General features: G+C 45.6%; 1 protein-coding gene across 2 annotated transcripts in view; it reads right to left on the bottom strand.

Moving 5' to 3' along the window:
• Window positions 1-15,570, bottom strand: part of PTPRA (protein tyrosine phosphatase receptor type A) — a 106,946-nt gene extending 91,376 nt beyond the window's left edge. The window contains exon 1 of one of the 2 annotated variants that reach the window (XM_058679882.1): window positions 15,327-15,570. The gene's annotated coding sequence lies outside the window, so the exon portion shown is untranslated. The remainder of the gene's footprint in view (window positions 1-15,326) is intronic. The other variant, XM_058679883.1, reaches the window with a different exon arrangement.
• Between the last annotated feature and the right edge of the window lie 236 nt (window positions 15,571-15,806).

Genomic DNA, 15,806 nt, shown 5'->3' with positions numbered 1-15,806 from the left:
ATTAAGAGAGAAAATAAAAGACTCTCTTCACAGACAAGAATAGAAGCCAACCCCCTTCACCTTACGAATGGGCTACAGCCAGACTGCCCTCAGAAGCAGGCATGGATCCAAGAGACTCCTGCCACACTGCTCACAGTATCTGCGGGATCAAACCTTCCCAAATGTGAAAGGAAAGCAAGTTCTCTCCCCTGTGACTGATAAAAACTGCCTTGATATTAAGAACAATTACCGCCAAAATCTAAATTACCAATGATATCGATTTAAGAAGTTAAAAACAACTGTCTCACTTGTAAATTAGTATTGGTAAAAGCGTCTTCAGATCAGCAGTTTTAAAATCAGAATCATCATTTTCTGCAGGATGTCAATACCTAACAGTTCTATTCAAACACCACAATTCTGCTTTTTAGAGTTATCTTTTCCTAAAGAGTTGTCCTATTGGACTCATCAGAAATGATGTTGTTAAAAAGCTGGCATTCTGCAGAAACATGCCTACATCTCTCTTTAGCTATAATGACAACATGCATACTTGAACTTTGACAATTATTATTTTCAGACTAAACTCATTCAACTGAATGAGAATGGGAGAGAATCGGGAAACCAGGCCTACTAGTTTGCTTGGGAGTTGACCCGCTGAACTCTTGCACAAGCTGGCCTGCTTGCAGTTGCTCCATACATACACTCTTCAAAGTTGCACTGTCTTTAGACATTTCCAGGGTAAGTTTTATTTGTCCTTAATCAGCAACTATTTTCATACTTCGAAAATTTCTCTGCCTGGGTCAGCACAATTTAATTATGAGAAATCCTACGTAGAAAATTGCCTTTCATTAGGTCACTGTGGACTCTTCTTGCGGTGAGCGATGCTGTGGTAAGATCTACAACAAAATCACGGCTTAGGTCAAGTTTGCAATACACATATCCCAGTTTTTTAAAGGTTTTGTTGTTGTTGTTAAAGCCAGTTACTGAAAAAGAGAGATGATCTTTCATCTGCTGGTTTCACTCCCCAATTGGGTGTAACGGCTTTTCTCAGGCCACTTGGTACCACATGGAATACAGGTGTCACAAATGGTGGCTTTACCCACTACACCACAACGCTAGTGCCAAGACTCCTTTTAAAGGAAAACAAAGTTTCCATCACTGCATTGTGTCATTCATCAAGACAGTGATTATAAAAATAATACAGCTTAAGGGAACATAAGGTCAGTTCTGAGCCTGTGGTAGGAGACCAAGAAACAGCCCAAGGGGGAAGGCCAGAGGGTTGTTTGTTATCACTTAGATCAGTGTTGGGGACAAATTTTATCCTAATTATCAAGAAAGTTGAAACCCAGGCACAGATGCATACATGGTGAGACACAAAAGGCTGAGAATGGGGCTTGGCACAATGGCTTAGTGTCTGAATCCTTGCCTTGCATGAGTAGGAATCTCACAAGGGCACCAGTTCGTATTCCAGCTACTCCACTTTTCTTTCTTTTTTTTTTTTAAAGATTTTATTGTTATTGGAAAGCCGGACATACAGAGAGGAGGAGAGACAGAGAGGAAGATCTTCCATCCGATGTTTCACTCCCCAAGTGCGCTGCAACGGGCTGGTACGCGCCGATCCAATGCCGGGAACCAGGAACCTCTTCCGGGTCTCCCACGTGGGTGCAGGGTCCCAAAGCTTTGGGCCGTCCTCGACTGCTTTCCCAGTCCACAAGCAGGGAGCTGGACGGGAAGCGGAGCTGCCGGGATTAGAACCGGCGCCCATATGGGATCCCTGGGCTTTCAAGGCGAGGACTTTAGCCACTAGGCCACGCCGCCGGGCCCTCAGCTACTCCACTTTTCATCCAGCAGAGCTTTCCTTCCAAGGAATTAAAGGAAACACAAAGTTGAATTTAATTTTGGGGAAAAAAACTGATCGAAAAGTTAATCTGGGGGAAGAAGATGTACAAGAGAAGGTTGTAAAACAAACCATGGATGCTATAGCCAGGAATCCAATGTAAGGAGGGGAATCTTTTGAGTAGAATTATCTATAAAATATGTATAGAATCCTTAGCTCCCTTTTCACCATCTTGGATCTCTCATCAATAAGTAACTGCATTTTCAATCAAAAAATCTTGGCTCTTTGAAACAGTGAAACTACCCTCCTTAACTGTGTGACGTTATAACCCAAGGTGGAAACATGCAAGTAACTAAAAGGTGTATCCAACTCATATTACCAATACTTTTGAATTAGATTTAGGATATGCATTTTTAAAGTTTTTGTTTGTTTTTAAAATCATTTGGTTTTATTCAAAAGGCAGATTTACAGAGAGAAGGAGAGACACACAGAGAAATCGTCCACTTGCTGCTTCACTTCCCAAATGGTCAAAGAGGCCAGAGCTGAGCTGTACCAAAGTCAGGAGCCAGGAGCTTTTTTGTGTCTTCCATGTGGGGGCAAGGGCCCAATGACTTGGGCCATCCTCTGCTGCTTTTCCAGGTCACAAGCAGGGAGCTGGATGGGAAGTGAAGTAGCTAGGACATGACCAGTGCCCAAATGGGACGATCGTGCTTGAAGGTGGAGAATTAATTTGTTGAGCCACTATACCAGGACCAACTTTTCATTTATTTTAATAAACTGTCTCTGTAAAACTTTGTTTTACCTGAGAGGCAAATGCCTACCAAACTGTTATCACTCATCAGAGTCAGGAATTTAATTCAGGTCTCCCATGTGGGTGGCAGGAACTCAATTACTGCAGTTACCGTCACTGTCCTCCACGATCTGCAGTAGCCAGATGCTGGAATTAGAAGGCAGAGCCCCAGGTACCGATTTAAGACACAGGTGTCCTAACCAGCATATCACCTGACAGCCCAACATCACCCCTCTGCTTTCTCATCCAAATGCAATCAGGAAGTCACAGCAAGAGCTCAACACAGGCACTTTGATGTGGATCCATACATTCAACCAATGTCATAACCACGAGGCCACTCACTTGCCTAGGATATGTTGGTTGTTTTTCTTTTTTTAAGATTTGTTTATTTTTATTGTAAAGGCAGATTTACAGAGAGGAGAGACAGAACAATCTAACCATTGTTTCGCTCCTCAAGTGGCCCTACCAGCCAGAGCTGAGCCAATTCGAAGTCAGGAGCCAGGAGCCTCTTCCAGGTCTCCCACGCAGGAGCTTGTCCTGCACCACTCTCTCAGTCTACAAGCAGGCAGCTGGATAGGAAGCAGGGTGACCAGGATATGAACCGGCACCCATACGGGACCCTGGCACACGCAAGGCGAAGATTTTAGGCACTTGGCTACTGTGCTGCATTCCCCCTTTTTTTTTCCTAAAAAAGATTTTCTTAAATTTGAAAGGCAGATTCACAGAGAGAAGAAGAGAAAGAAATACTGGTTCATTCCCCAAATAACTGTAACAGCCAGAGCTGGACTAGTCTGAAGCAACAAGCCTGGAGCCTCCTCCAGATCCCCAAGGACTTGAGCCATCCTCTGCTGCCTATCCAGGCACAAGCAGCAGGAAGCTGGGTCAGAGGCGTGTCAGCGAGAACCAGTACCCACAAGGGATACCAGCACAGTGCTGGCCCCAGGATGTAACCTCTTTGAGTACTGTGAATGTAGAAACATCTAATGAAAAACACTGGATATCTTAAGAGAATCTGTTTTGTTAGTGTTTCCGAGTTGTATTTTCTATTATCACAGATTGCTCAACTGCTTAAGAATCTGCTTGTTAAGGTGGCAACTTTAACCTGTCAAGGACAGACTGTTAGATGACTGATTGTAAAATTCTAAGAAAATTTAATTCATCAAGTACGGGTTTTGGAGGCATTCAATCTGTTAAGCTTAAATTAACATTCAATCAAAGAATGAAAGGAAGTTACTGTTCTTATTTCCACATAAAATTACTATGCTTATAAAAATACAACCTTACTACTAAAGATAAACTAGAGTTTCAATTTGCCACTTAATGAACTGAAACTCAATTTTAAGTAACCCCTACAGTGCACCAAAGGCTCCCTCTGACCTTGCAGACATACAAAACTGAGCTGATCCGTTAACTACTCCTGGCTCTACAAAATCTGACCTCTAGGGCCCTAGCGGCTAAAGTCCTCGCCTAGAACACACCGGGATCCCATATGGGCGCTGGTTCTAATCCCGGCAGCTCCACTTCCCATCCAGCTCCCTGCTTGTGGACTGGGAAAGCAGTCGAGGACGGCCCAGAGCACTGGGACCCTGCACCCGCGTGGGAGACCCGGAGCAGGTTCCTGGTTCCTAGCTTTGGATCCGCGCAACACCGGCCCGTTGCAGCGTACTTGGGGAGTGAATCATCGGATGGAAGAGCTTCCTCTCTGTCTCTCCTTTCTATACATCTGACTTTGTAATAAAAAAATAAATAAATCTTTATAAAAAAAATCTGACCTCTGAAAACTAATTAAGTGTGAACATATAAGCAATCTTTTCCATTATCACCAGGGACAACAAATTGACTCCTCTCACCCACTCCTGACCCCAGCAGCAAAAAGAATAAAGCACATCTCAACCTGCTCAGTAACACTATTCCTAACAAACACGAAACTCTTACTGGAAATGTCAAGCTTAAGCACCTCTTACATGAAACAGGCAGGTGACTTTTCAGGAAGGTTTCACAGGTACTGCTCAACTCACCCCCTGTGTTTTGTTTTTTGATGAAAGAAAACCTCAAGACCATGAGCCATCAGGAAAATGCAAATAAAACTACTATGCAGTATCATTTCACACCATTAGGATGAGTAAAGTTCAAAAGATACACCATAGCAAGTGCTGATAAGCGTGTGAAGAAATCAAAAGCTCTCACACACTGCTGATGTGCACGTAAAATGGTGCAGCTGCAGATCCTCAAAGAGTTACTATCTGACTCAGCAATTCTACTCCATACAGGATACAGGATAATATATATACAGGATACGTATGTCCACAGCATAGAATACAATCCACAGATGGGAGAACATATTTGCAAAGCATATAACTAAGGAAAGATTTGTACCTATAATACAAGGGCTCAGTAACAAAAAGACAACCAAATTTTATAAGAGACAAAGGATTTAAATAGGTATTTCTCCAAAGAACATGTACAAACGACTAATAAGCGCACAAAAAGATGTCCAACATCATTAATCTTCACAGAAATGCAAATAAAACCACAGTGAGCTATGACTTCACCCCTCAGGGAGGTAGCTGTAGTATAAAAAAAGAATAATGAGCCTTGGCAAAGATGCAGAGAAACCAGAACCCTTGTGCATTGCTGCTGGCAATGGAAAATGGTAGCCACTTTGAAGAAGAGTTTAGCAGCTCCTCAAAAAGTTAGAGTTAGCATTTCATTCAGCAGTTCTATGTCTAGGTATATAGCCTAGAGAAACAAAAACACAAATCCACAAGAAAAACTGTACATCAACGTTCACAGAGGCATTATTCACATTAGCCAAAAGGAGAAACATCCCCAAATGCCCATCAACTGATAAATGGATAAAACAAACATGGTATCTCCATCTAATGAAAATGTTTTATCTGATCATAAAAAGGAATACAGTACTGATACACAATACACAGATGAGTCCCCCAAAAATATTGTTAAAAATTCAGCTATATCATATGATTCCATTTATATGATATGTACAGAATATAAGCAAATTCACAGAGAGAAAAATTAGTGGCTGCCAGGGGCTGGAAGGAGGGTAGCACAAGGAGTGAATTTGCTGGGTACAGGATTTCTTTTTGGGGTGATGAAAATGTTCTTAATTAGAGAGTGATGATGGCTGCACAGCTCTGGGAAACCACTGAATCATACACTTCAAATTTTATGGTATATAAATTGTATCTCAATAAACATTATTTTAAAAGATCACAAGCAAGGAAAATGCTCTCATTGCACATTTATTTTTAAGAAAAATGTAATTATTTTCTCATTCAATGCTAAAATAAACCTTTACTTGAAGAGACAGATGAAGGATATTAATTTTCTAGATTACATTTGCTATTATAATCACAAAAGTTGGCATTTTTAAAAGGAAACAGCATACATCAAGAATCCTACCACAAGATAACAAATAAATTGATTCAACAGCTTGCCCATGAAGAGGCAATGAGTAACTTTCACTTTTTCATTCAGTCAAAGCAGCTGCTTTGTCAGTAGTTAACACTTGGTCAATTATCTTACACACCAGTATTCTTACCAGGGCAATCGTTCAACATTAAGATGAAATCTTCCGGGGTGGAAGGCTGGTGCAGTAGTTAAGACATCACACTTGGAATGGACACACCCCATATCAAGGTGCCAGGTGTTCAAAATTCTGCATCTGATGCCAGCTGCCTGGAATGTGCACTGGGGAGCCAGCAGGTGAGAACTCTAGGCCTTGGGTCCCCCCCACTCACATGGAAGACCTGGATTGAGAGCCTGGCTCCTGCTTCCAGGCTGGCCCAGTCTGCACCAGTGTGAGCATGCGGAGAATGAACCAATAGCTAGATCTCTGTCTCTGTGCCTTCCAATTAAAAACAAACAGGGGCCAGCGTTGTGGTATAGCAAGTTAAATAGCCACCTTCAATAACGGCATCCTGTATGTGATCCAGCTCAAGTCTTGGCCACTCCACTTCCAATCTATTTCCCTGCTAAAGGCTTGGGAAAGCAGCAGAGGATGGACCAAGTGCTGAGTTCCTTCACCCAAGTACGAGACCTAATTCCTGATGTTGGCTCAGTCAAGGCCCAGTCTCGTCCTGGCTGCTGCAGCTATTTGGGGAGAAAAATCAGTGGATGGAAGATCTGTCTCTCTGTCTCCTTGTGTAATTCTGACTCTTAAATAAATAAATCAATCTTTAAAAAATAAACAAATGATTTTTTTAAAAAAATATCTTCTCTAATTTAACTCTCTAGGAGCTTACAAAAGCAGATTTTCTTCTGGAACTCACCTATTAAGTGAATATAGCAATACTCAGGCACGCTAGCACCTTCTGGACTTTGTATGGTAAACCTCCCACAGTGCAAAATTTGTTCTAACATACTGTTTACCCACGTTTCAGCAACATTTCTGTGTGTCTTCCAACAGTATCTATTGATAAAGGAATGTCTTTGGTTTCCTGACTTATTATTTCTTATCTATTATATCGGTTTTGCTTCTGTTTAAGTGGGCCTTGGCAGGGGTGCAGACAGGAAGGACCTGCCAATTGTATGTGCCTTTTTGTCTTTCATAAGAATGAGAAAGCTGGGCCTGGTGTGGTAGCCTAGTGGCTAAATCCTCACCTTGCATGCACCAGGATCCCATGGGGATGCCAGTTTGTATTCTATCTGTTCCACTTCCCTTCCAGCTCCCTGCTTGTGACCTGGAAAGGCAGTCGAGGATGGCCCAAAGCCTTAGGACCCTGCATCCACGTGGGCGACCCAAAGGAGGCTCCTGCCCTCGGATGGCTCAGCTTCAGCCATTGCAGTCACTTGGGGAGTGGAGTAGAGGATGGAAGACTCTGTCTCTTTCTCGTTGTAAAATCTGACTTTCCAATAAAAATAATAAATCTTTTTTAAAATGAATGAGAAAGCTCTAAATATAATTGTAATCATTGTTAATGGAATTTTTTAGAGTATTCAAGTGAAAAGCCTATAATTCTAAATATCACTGAAAAGATATTTATCTCCTCTGCTGTAATTCTTTTAAAAAATATAATTATGTATTCTTTAACTTGAGAAGCAGATCTAGAGAGAGAGAGAGATCTTCCATCTGCTGATGGCACTCCCTAAATGGCTGCAACAGCCAGAACTCATCCAGTTCAAAGCTAGGAGCTTGTTCCAGGTCTCCCACATGGGTGCAGGGTCCCAAGGACTTGGGCCATCTTCTGCTGCTTTTCCAAGACACCTCAGGGAGATGGATGGCAACTGAAGCAGCCAGCAAGTGAACCAGTGTCCATAGGGGATGCTGGCACTGTAGGCAGACACTTAACCTATTATACCATGGTCCAGCCCCCCCCCCCCCCACTGTAATTCTACCAAGAAAGGAAAGGAAAGAAGGAAGGCAGGAAGCAGAAGAACACAGAACTTCTTCCAGAACTTTTTCTGTTCCAGAAGCTTATCTTAGTATTTGTTACATCTTTCTCTTTTATCAAATATCTTGTGATCAAAATACTCTTCCAGCAAGACTCCCAATAATGACAGAGGATATAAGTGCATTTCATACATGCTTCTTGATACTTTCCCATTGAGATAATTATTAAATTTTATTTTTTTTAAAAATATGTATTTGAAAGGCTCAGTGACAGAAAAATACTTCAATCCTCTTGTTCACTTCCCAAATCCCTGCAACAGCCAGAATTAGGCCACGCTAGAGCCACAAACCTGGAACTCCATCTGGGTTTCCCCACATGAGTGGCAGGGACCCACACACTTGGACCCATGGTATTCCCAGGTCCATAAGCAGGGAGTTGGATTGAACACAGAACAGCTGGAACTTGAAACAGCATTCTGATAGGGGATGTTTGAATTATAAGTGGCAGCTTTTTTTTTTTAAGATTTATTCATTTTATTACAGCCAGATATACACAGAGGAGGAGAGACAGAGAGGAAGATCTTCCGTCCAATGATTCACTCCCCAAGTGAGCCGCAACGGGCCGATGCGCGCCGATCCGAAGCCAGGAACCCGGAATCTCTTCCGGGTCTCCCACGCGGGTGCAGTGTCCCAGTGCATTGGGCCGTCCTCAACTGCTTTCCCAGGCCACAAGCAGGGAGCTGGATGGGAAGTGGAGCTGCCGGGACCAGAACCGGCGCCCATATGGGATCCCCGGGCTTTCAAGGAAAAGACTTTAGCCGCTAGGCCACACCGCCGGGCCCATAAGTGGCAGCTTAACCCACTATGCTACAATGGCAGCCCTTGGATTTTTATTTTACAATTATTTGAAAGAGACAAAAAGGACAAGGAATTTTATTTTATTTTATTTTATTTTTTTAGAAACAGAAAGGGACACAGAGAGAAGTCCCATCTGTTGGCTTCCTGCCCAACTGGGGAATTCAGTAGAGTCTCCCATAGAGGCGTCAGGAAACCAACTACTTGAGCCATCATGACAGCCTCCCAGCTACTACAGCAGCAGGAAGTTGGAGTTAGGAACTGGAGCCAGCACAGGAGGAGGGACACAGGCATCTCAATCAATGGCTTAATCACCAGGCCCAGCGCCCACGCCAGGAGCTTACTTATCTAATCTGATTTACCAGCCCACCAAGAGTTCCCAGAAGCTCTGCCATCTTGTTTGTCCGTCTGTGCTGGCATTATTAGGACCTTCTTTGCAGGTGCCTTTTGTAAGCCTTAGTTTAACTGAATGAAAACTGCAATACATTGAAAGCCAACACATGACTCTGAACCTTCTAACTGCACAGTGGACTCTTCCTTTAGGCTGCTCCAAGTACTATAGTAATCATATTCAGATCCCATGACCTACAAACCACTAACAACCTCTAAACTACATAGTTAATCTTATTTTTCTATTTTTGTCTATTTCTTTGAATTTCAGAGAGAGACAAATATCCTCCATCTATTGGTTCACTCCCCAAATGTCTTCACAGACAAGAATGGCCCAAGTGAAGTGACAAAGCTGGGACTCAGCCCAGGCCTGCTGCATGGATGGCAGGAACTCAGGTAAATGGCCTCTCAGAGTGTGCTTAAGCAGGAAGCTGGAATCTGGAAGTTGAGTCAGGTCTCAAACTCAAGCACTTTAATACACAATGTGGGTCTCTGAAGCAGTCTGGACAGCTGCATCAAATGCCTGCCCCTTTCTTATCTTTTAGATTAAGAACAGTAAAAAAAATATATATTACTTTTCTTTAGGATCCCAGCAAACTGTCTTATCTCACTTTGAAAGCCATTGTTCTGAACTGCAGCCACAATGAACACTCCACAATCACAGATCAGATCGGTTCACTCTCAGCCTTAACAAGCACTGGCTTCACTCTACCTTCAAGATAAAGTCCAAAATCCTTGCAAGGCTGAGAAGCCCTCTCCCACCTGCCGACTCTGCCCCTCTCCAGTCAGGTGGTTTTTCAAGCCTAGCTGTACATTAGCATCACCCAGGAAGTTAAAAGCATATTATCAGGCCTCCACTTAAGACCAATTAATGGGAGTCTGGGCGTGGGGGCTTTGAACTCTTGTGCTAATCCCCAGGTGAATCTAAAGTGGAAATGACTGCTCTAATGTCACTGTGTGCCACAATCAGCCAGCTTCAGGTGCTAACCAAATTTTCATTTAAACTTTGCTGCACCAAGTGTGACCCACCCACCAGCAGCATCTGCCTCACCCAGGAGCTGCTTAGTAATACAGAATCCCAAGTCCCATCCTAGACCAACTGAATCAGGACTTGGCATTTTAACAAGATTCCCAGATGGCTCTTGTGCACATTTCAGTTAGAGAAGCGCTTGCCTGGGCCACCAAATGCCTTCCCAGAGCCGAGTCTTTGCAAGTGTTGTTTAACTGCTGAACTTGTCTGGTGTTCCCAAGACACCCCATTCTTTTCCTCTGATCACATCCATCGGATCTGTAATTACCGTAAGGTGATTAATGTCTGTCTGCTGCACGAACCCCTCAGTCCCCTGAGGACAGACATCACATCCTCCTCTGGGGTATCTCAGTTCCTGGCACACAGCCTAATACATTTAGCTGAACCACATCCAGTCTTCCAACCCACACTACTGTGATCCCATTCTAAACTTCCACACTATTTCTATCATCAACCACACCACAAGTTGGCTTTTGTGATATCACTCTTGAATAGCACTGTATCTGAAAGTCTAAATGAGCTACCAGTGATTTTTCTGAAGAAATGTAAATTATTAATTTAAGAGAGATGCAGTGTTACTGAAGTATTACGTTTTACTTAAATAGCACTGGCTGGCTTGTCAGGAAATAGGCTCCCACAAACTGCTAATGGTGTTGCAAAGCAGTTCCACTTCTCCAGGTAGTAATTTGGCACTGGAACAGCATCCTCTGACTCTGAGACCACTAGGGGTACGAGGCCAAGGCAATCCCAAAGAAAGAAGCAGCTGAAAAAGGATGATCGGGTTTATAAAATTACCCACCTTTTTAACAACAACAACAAAAGACTTATTTTATTGGAAAGGCAGATCAGAATTACAGACAAAGGAGAGACAACGAGAAGAGAGCTTCCATCCGCTGGTTCACTCCCCAAATGGCCAGAGCTGAACTGATCTGAAACCAGGAGCTTTCTCCAGGTCTCGTACATGACTTCAGGCTCCCAACGCTTTGGGCCATCCCTGCTTTCACAGGCCACAAGCAAGGATCTCAATGGGAAGTGCAGCCCATATGGGATCTTGGTACTTGCAAGGTGAAGAGTTAGCCATTGACCCACCATGCCAGGCCCCAAAATACCATTTTTATCAGGAAAGAATAAAAAAAATACTACACAAACAATGGGTGTCAATGCATGCAATATTGCAACTTAAAATAACAAAGACACACAGGTGACTAAATATAAAAATGTTATGCTTTTCAAAACCTCTGAATCATATTCTGTACATACTAAGCAACTACAGAAATTTGTCTGCAAGACTGACACAAATGAATGTAAATTAAAATAAGTTATACATTTAATGTATTTTTTTCTATAGAGAACATATTAGAATATTAACATTGGGTTTTTGCTGTTCCATTTTATTACGTTAGTGTTATATTACTGCTATTTTTGTTGCACTAGGATTCACTAAAAATAATATTTCTTCAGCTTTGGCATTTGGAAACATTTATTAGTTACTGCACTCGATATAAAAAGACAAGATTCTATATTTGGCCAGCTTCCTGCTTAGAATTCAAACTCCACTGAATCTCATTTTTTCCACATGAAGATGGAGAAAATAACACAACAATGTTTACAAATCGTCGCCGAGCACTTCCTGTGAAAGGTGTTGGGCAAATATAAATATCACAGTTGTAAAAAAAAATAACCCATTACCACCCACAGTGGTCATCTTGCACAAGTCACTCTAATTCTTCTGGGCTCAACGTCTCCCTGTCGAGTGGGAGAGGCCTGGGGAAAAGTCGATACATACAAACTGGAAAAGCATTCCGGGAGATCTTCTTGAACTCTCTGAGGAAAATCCATTGAGTCACACATTTTAGACGAGAGGATAAATTTGTACGATCTAGGCTGGCTAGTGCCGTGGTATAGCAAGTTAAGCTGCTAGCTGAGATGCTGGTCAACTATATGAGCACTGGTTCCAGGCCTGGCTGCTCCACTTCCTCACCAAGTCCCTGCTAATGTGCCTAGAAGTGCATCAGAGCATGGCCCAAGGATCAGGGACCTTGCCACTCACGTGGGAAACTCAGATGGCAATCCAGAATCCTGAATTCAGCCTGACCTACCCACAGCTGTTGCAACCATTTGCAGTGAGCCAATGGATGAAAGATCTCTTTCCCTCCCTGTCCAATTCCTGTAACTCTGCCCTACAAATACATATATATGTATTTTTAAAGAGAAAATCAAGACTATTCAAGTAACAGTCTCAGGACATTCTCCTTCCCCCCTTCTCCCATCAGCATCCCTGGGCCAACATCAGGGGGCCATCTCTTGTCCCCTGGCACTGATGTGATCTGGCAGCAAGGAGCAGCACAGTATCTCCCCTCCCCCCTGTGCAGTTACAGGTCACAGGAGGACGGGCAGGGTCTCTTCTCTCCCTGACCTTCTTCCCACCCCATCCCTCTCCATCCCACTCACAGACCTGCACGGACTAACTTAAGTAACAAACACTTAAAAAATAAAATTTTTTAAATTGGTACATCCCTCTTGAAGGGGTGATAACTGGACTATATATTTTACACCTATCCTTTACCCCAGTGATCCCACTTCCAAGGCTATACTGTTCAGATAACTTTACACATGGCCACGTAACAATAACAAAGCACGTACAAGGATATTCATTGTATTGCTGTAAAGGAGAGAACCCAGAAACAAGTTATATGTTGTTCAACCTGAAGACTAGATACAAATGACTGAAACAAGTAAGAGAATGTCAACATGTAAGAATGAATTACACACAGACTAATAAGGACTGATGTCTCTAACAGGCTAAGAAGAATAGGTGACTGGTATGCACCATGCTGAGAGGAGGAAGGACAGGTAGGCACATGTTAATAAAGAAACAGTGTCACTGTAAGGTCACAGAAACCAGAAACTTCAGCCATGCCTCAGGAGGAGGTTGGCAAGCTGGGAGTTCCGGGAGTCCCGGGGCTAGGGAAGGGAGGAAGACCTACTTCCTTTGCATTTTGGGCATTTTTCTCCCAAATCCGTTTATGGTCTTTTCCCCACATTGAACAGGATTCCCTCTACATTCTCCTCAGGGTTTAAAGGGATCCCATCCTACTTTGGGGGGATTTGGTAACCTTCCCAAAGCCCAGCCAGCTGCAGTCCCCGACCTCCCATACACTGCCCCCCTCTCCCACACCCTTACCCCTACCCAATACGGTTCTGTTCAACCTCTGCCCTGCTTCCCAACAGCAGTGGGCTCCTCTACCTCCAGCCTGTCTGTGCTGCTCCCTCCCTCCCTCCTTCCCAGGCTTGCTGGTTACCACCCAGGGAGGGTAGCGCCTGGCAAAGGTTCTGGAAACAGACTGCCAGGATTCAAATCCTCACTCTTCCTTGGCTGCCCACCCTGTGGCCTCCGTTTCCAGCCCTACAGAGGAGGTGTAAGCCCCTACAGGACCATTGAAAAGATGAAGTGAGAAAATTATCAGAAAATATTTATTAAGCAGCCTGTCACAGAGCAAATAAAAGACAAGAGCTATCATTATCGTTACGCTCCCACAGTCCCTGCAAGGTGTAATTGTTCCTATCTCCCTGCCCTGCATTACCCTGTGGGCCCCTCAAAGGCGAGGATGCCACCTCCTCCCTTGCATTTTGGACCCCAAGCACTGGGCCTAGCAAATGGGAGATGTGGAAATGGACTTCTGCAGGCTGGCTCTCCTGGCTCCAATTTCACCGAGACAGGAAGCAAGCGGCACAGAGGCTCCCAGCTAGCAGTCTCCTGACTCCCACAGGCCTTATTACAGCGTACCCCTCAGCCAAGCCACCCTGGCCAGGCAGAGGACATGGTCTTTCAGGGACAGCAAAGCAGGTGTCAGGCCATTAGGACATGACACCTACCAGTTCCTGCTGACTACTTACAGGTGGCATGGAAAGGTGGAGATAGGGAATCCGAGACCCGGAAAGGTTTAGAACACACCCCAAGCAGGCCATCCAACCGAGAGGAATTCTCCGAGCCCCCCAAGCAGCTTCTCCAAGAAGTGACGGAGGCTGGCAGGCAAAGGTGCTCAGAGAAACATGCCAAATGTAGGGGATGTCGGGAAGGAGGACGCCACGAGGAAAGGGGTAAGTAGGGGCAAGCCAGTCTGCACGACCAGATAGGGCGTTGTGGCCTCCACACATCCCATGGGAAAAGGAAGGCGAAGGAGTTTAAGTAAACAAGTGACAGCATCAGACCTGTGTTTTTGAAAGGAGTGGCCAGGCAGGAAGATGCTCTAGCCCTTTCCCAGTCAATCCTCCTCTCACCCACCATCTTCTGGATCCTGGGCTGCCTCAACAAGCTAGCAGGTGGGAAGCCAGAGCACTCCAGGGAGATGTGCAATCCCCATCCTATGGGGGCCTGGCTTCAGAAGCAGCACCCTACTACGGTGGTCTTGAACATTCTGCTTTTCCCGCCCCAGAAAAATCACTGAACTCCTAAAAAATAAAATACCCTCAACATGGGGCTCAGCTCTGCCCTTATTATTTTCGTTTTTAGGAAATGCAACTGGGAACGGATTTAAGTTGTTTTTTTTTTTTAACAAATTTTTCATTTACTGAGCATTTTTTTTAAAGGCCTGCGTGCCCAACTCGCTTGTTCGTGCATTCTGGGCAGCTCTGAGCCGATCTGTATCCCTTCTGAGACGCTTCAACAGTTGGGAGTGGGCTGCAAAAGGTAGCGGGACCCGTAGGAGATTGGGGAGCATTTCAAGGGAAAGAAAAGTTGGCCACCGCCAAGTGTGAATTTTCTCCAACCGGGAGTTTTTTCCTCCCATTAATTGAAACGGAGCAATTCTAATCTCGCCGTTCCACTCAGTCCTTTCAGAATCAACCACGCAGCGCCCCGGCCTGGCCCCAGAAGGACGCAAGCAAACTTCCCGGGCAGTCGAGACGGGTGGTCGCCCAGTCCCGCACGTTTCTGGGCACCCCTCCCCCTTGTGGACCCCGCAAGGATGCGTGACCCGAGCCCAAGGGAATCCACCAGGGAAAGAGGGCTCCGGCCAAGGACCCCTCCCACCGCGCCCCGGAGCCGCCCCGCGCCTTCCGGAGCCCACCCCGGGCGGCGGCCGCGAGCACTCACCGAGCCCGGCGCTGGGCGGGACCGCTGGGGACGGGGGACGGCGGCTCCGCCTCGGTTCCGCCGCGGCGTCTCGGCCCGCCACTCGCCCTCAGGGCCGCCGCCCGGCCCGCGGCTGGCAGTCCCGCGGCGGCGGCGGCGGCCTCGCCTCCATGGCGAGGGGAAGCGGCTGAGGGGCGACTGGGCGGGCGGCGGTGATGGCGGCGGCGGCCCGGGGTCCGAGCTCGATCGCGCGCGCGCGCGCGTCCCTGTCAGCGCTGCACTCGCCGCAGCCTCGCTCCCGACGCGGCCTGGGCTGTAAGGCGCGCTCTCATTGGCCATTCAGAGGCTGGCGCTGGTTGGCCGGCGCCGAGCGGGTGTCTCCGGGCCTCGCGCGCCCCACCCTTGCGCACCCGGCCGTGGGGCGTGGAGTCCAGTTCTCCCAGCTCGCCCACAGCCCCCCGGCCAGTTCGCCCCCACGGCCACCCACTCAGTCTGGGAAGC

This window comes from Ochotona princeps, chromosome 22 (assembly GCF_030435755.1).
Source record: "Ochotona princeps isolate mOchPri1 chromosome 22, mOchPri1.hap1, whole genome shotgun sequence".
NCBI lineage: Eukaryota > Metazoa > Chordata > Mammalia > Lagomorpha > Ochotonidae > Ochotona > Ochotona princeps.
This window is presented reverse-complemented; position numbering and strand designations above follow the sequence as displayed.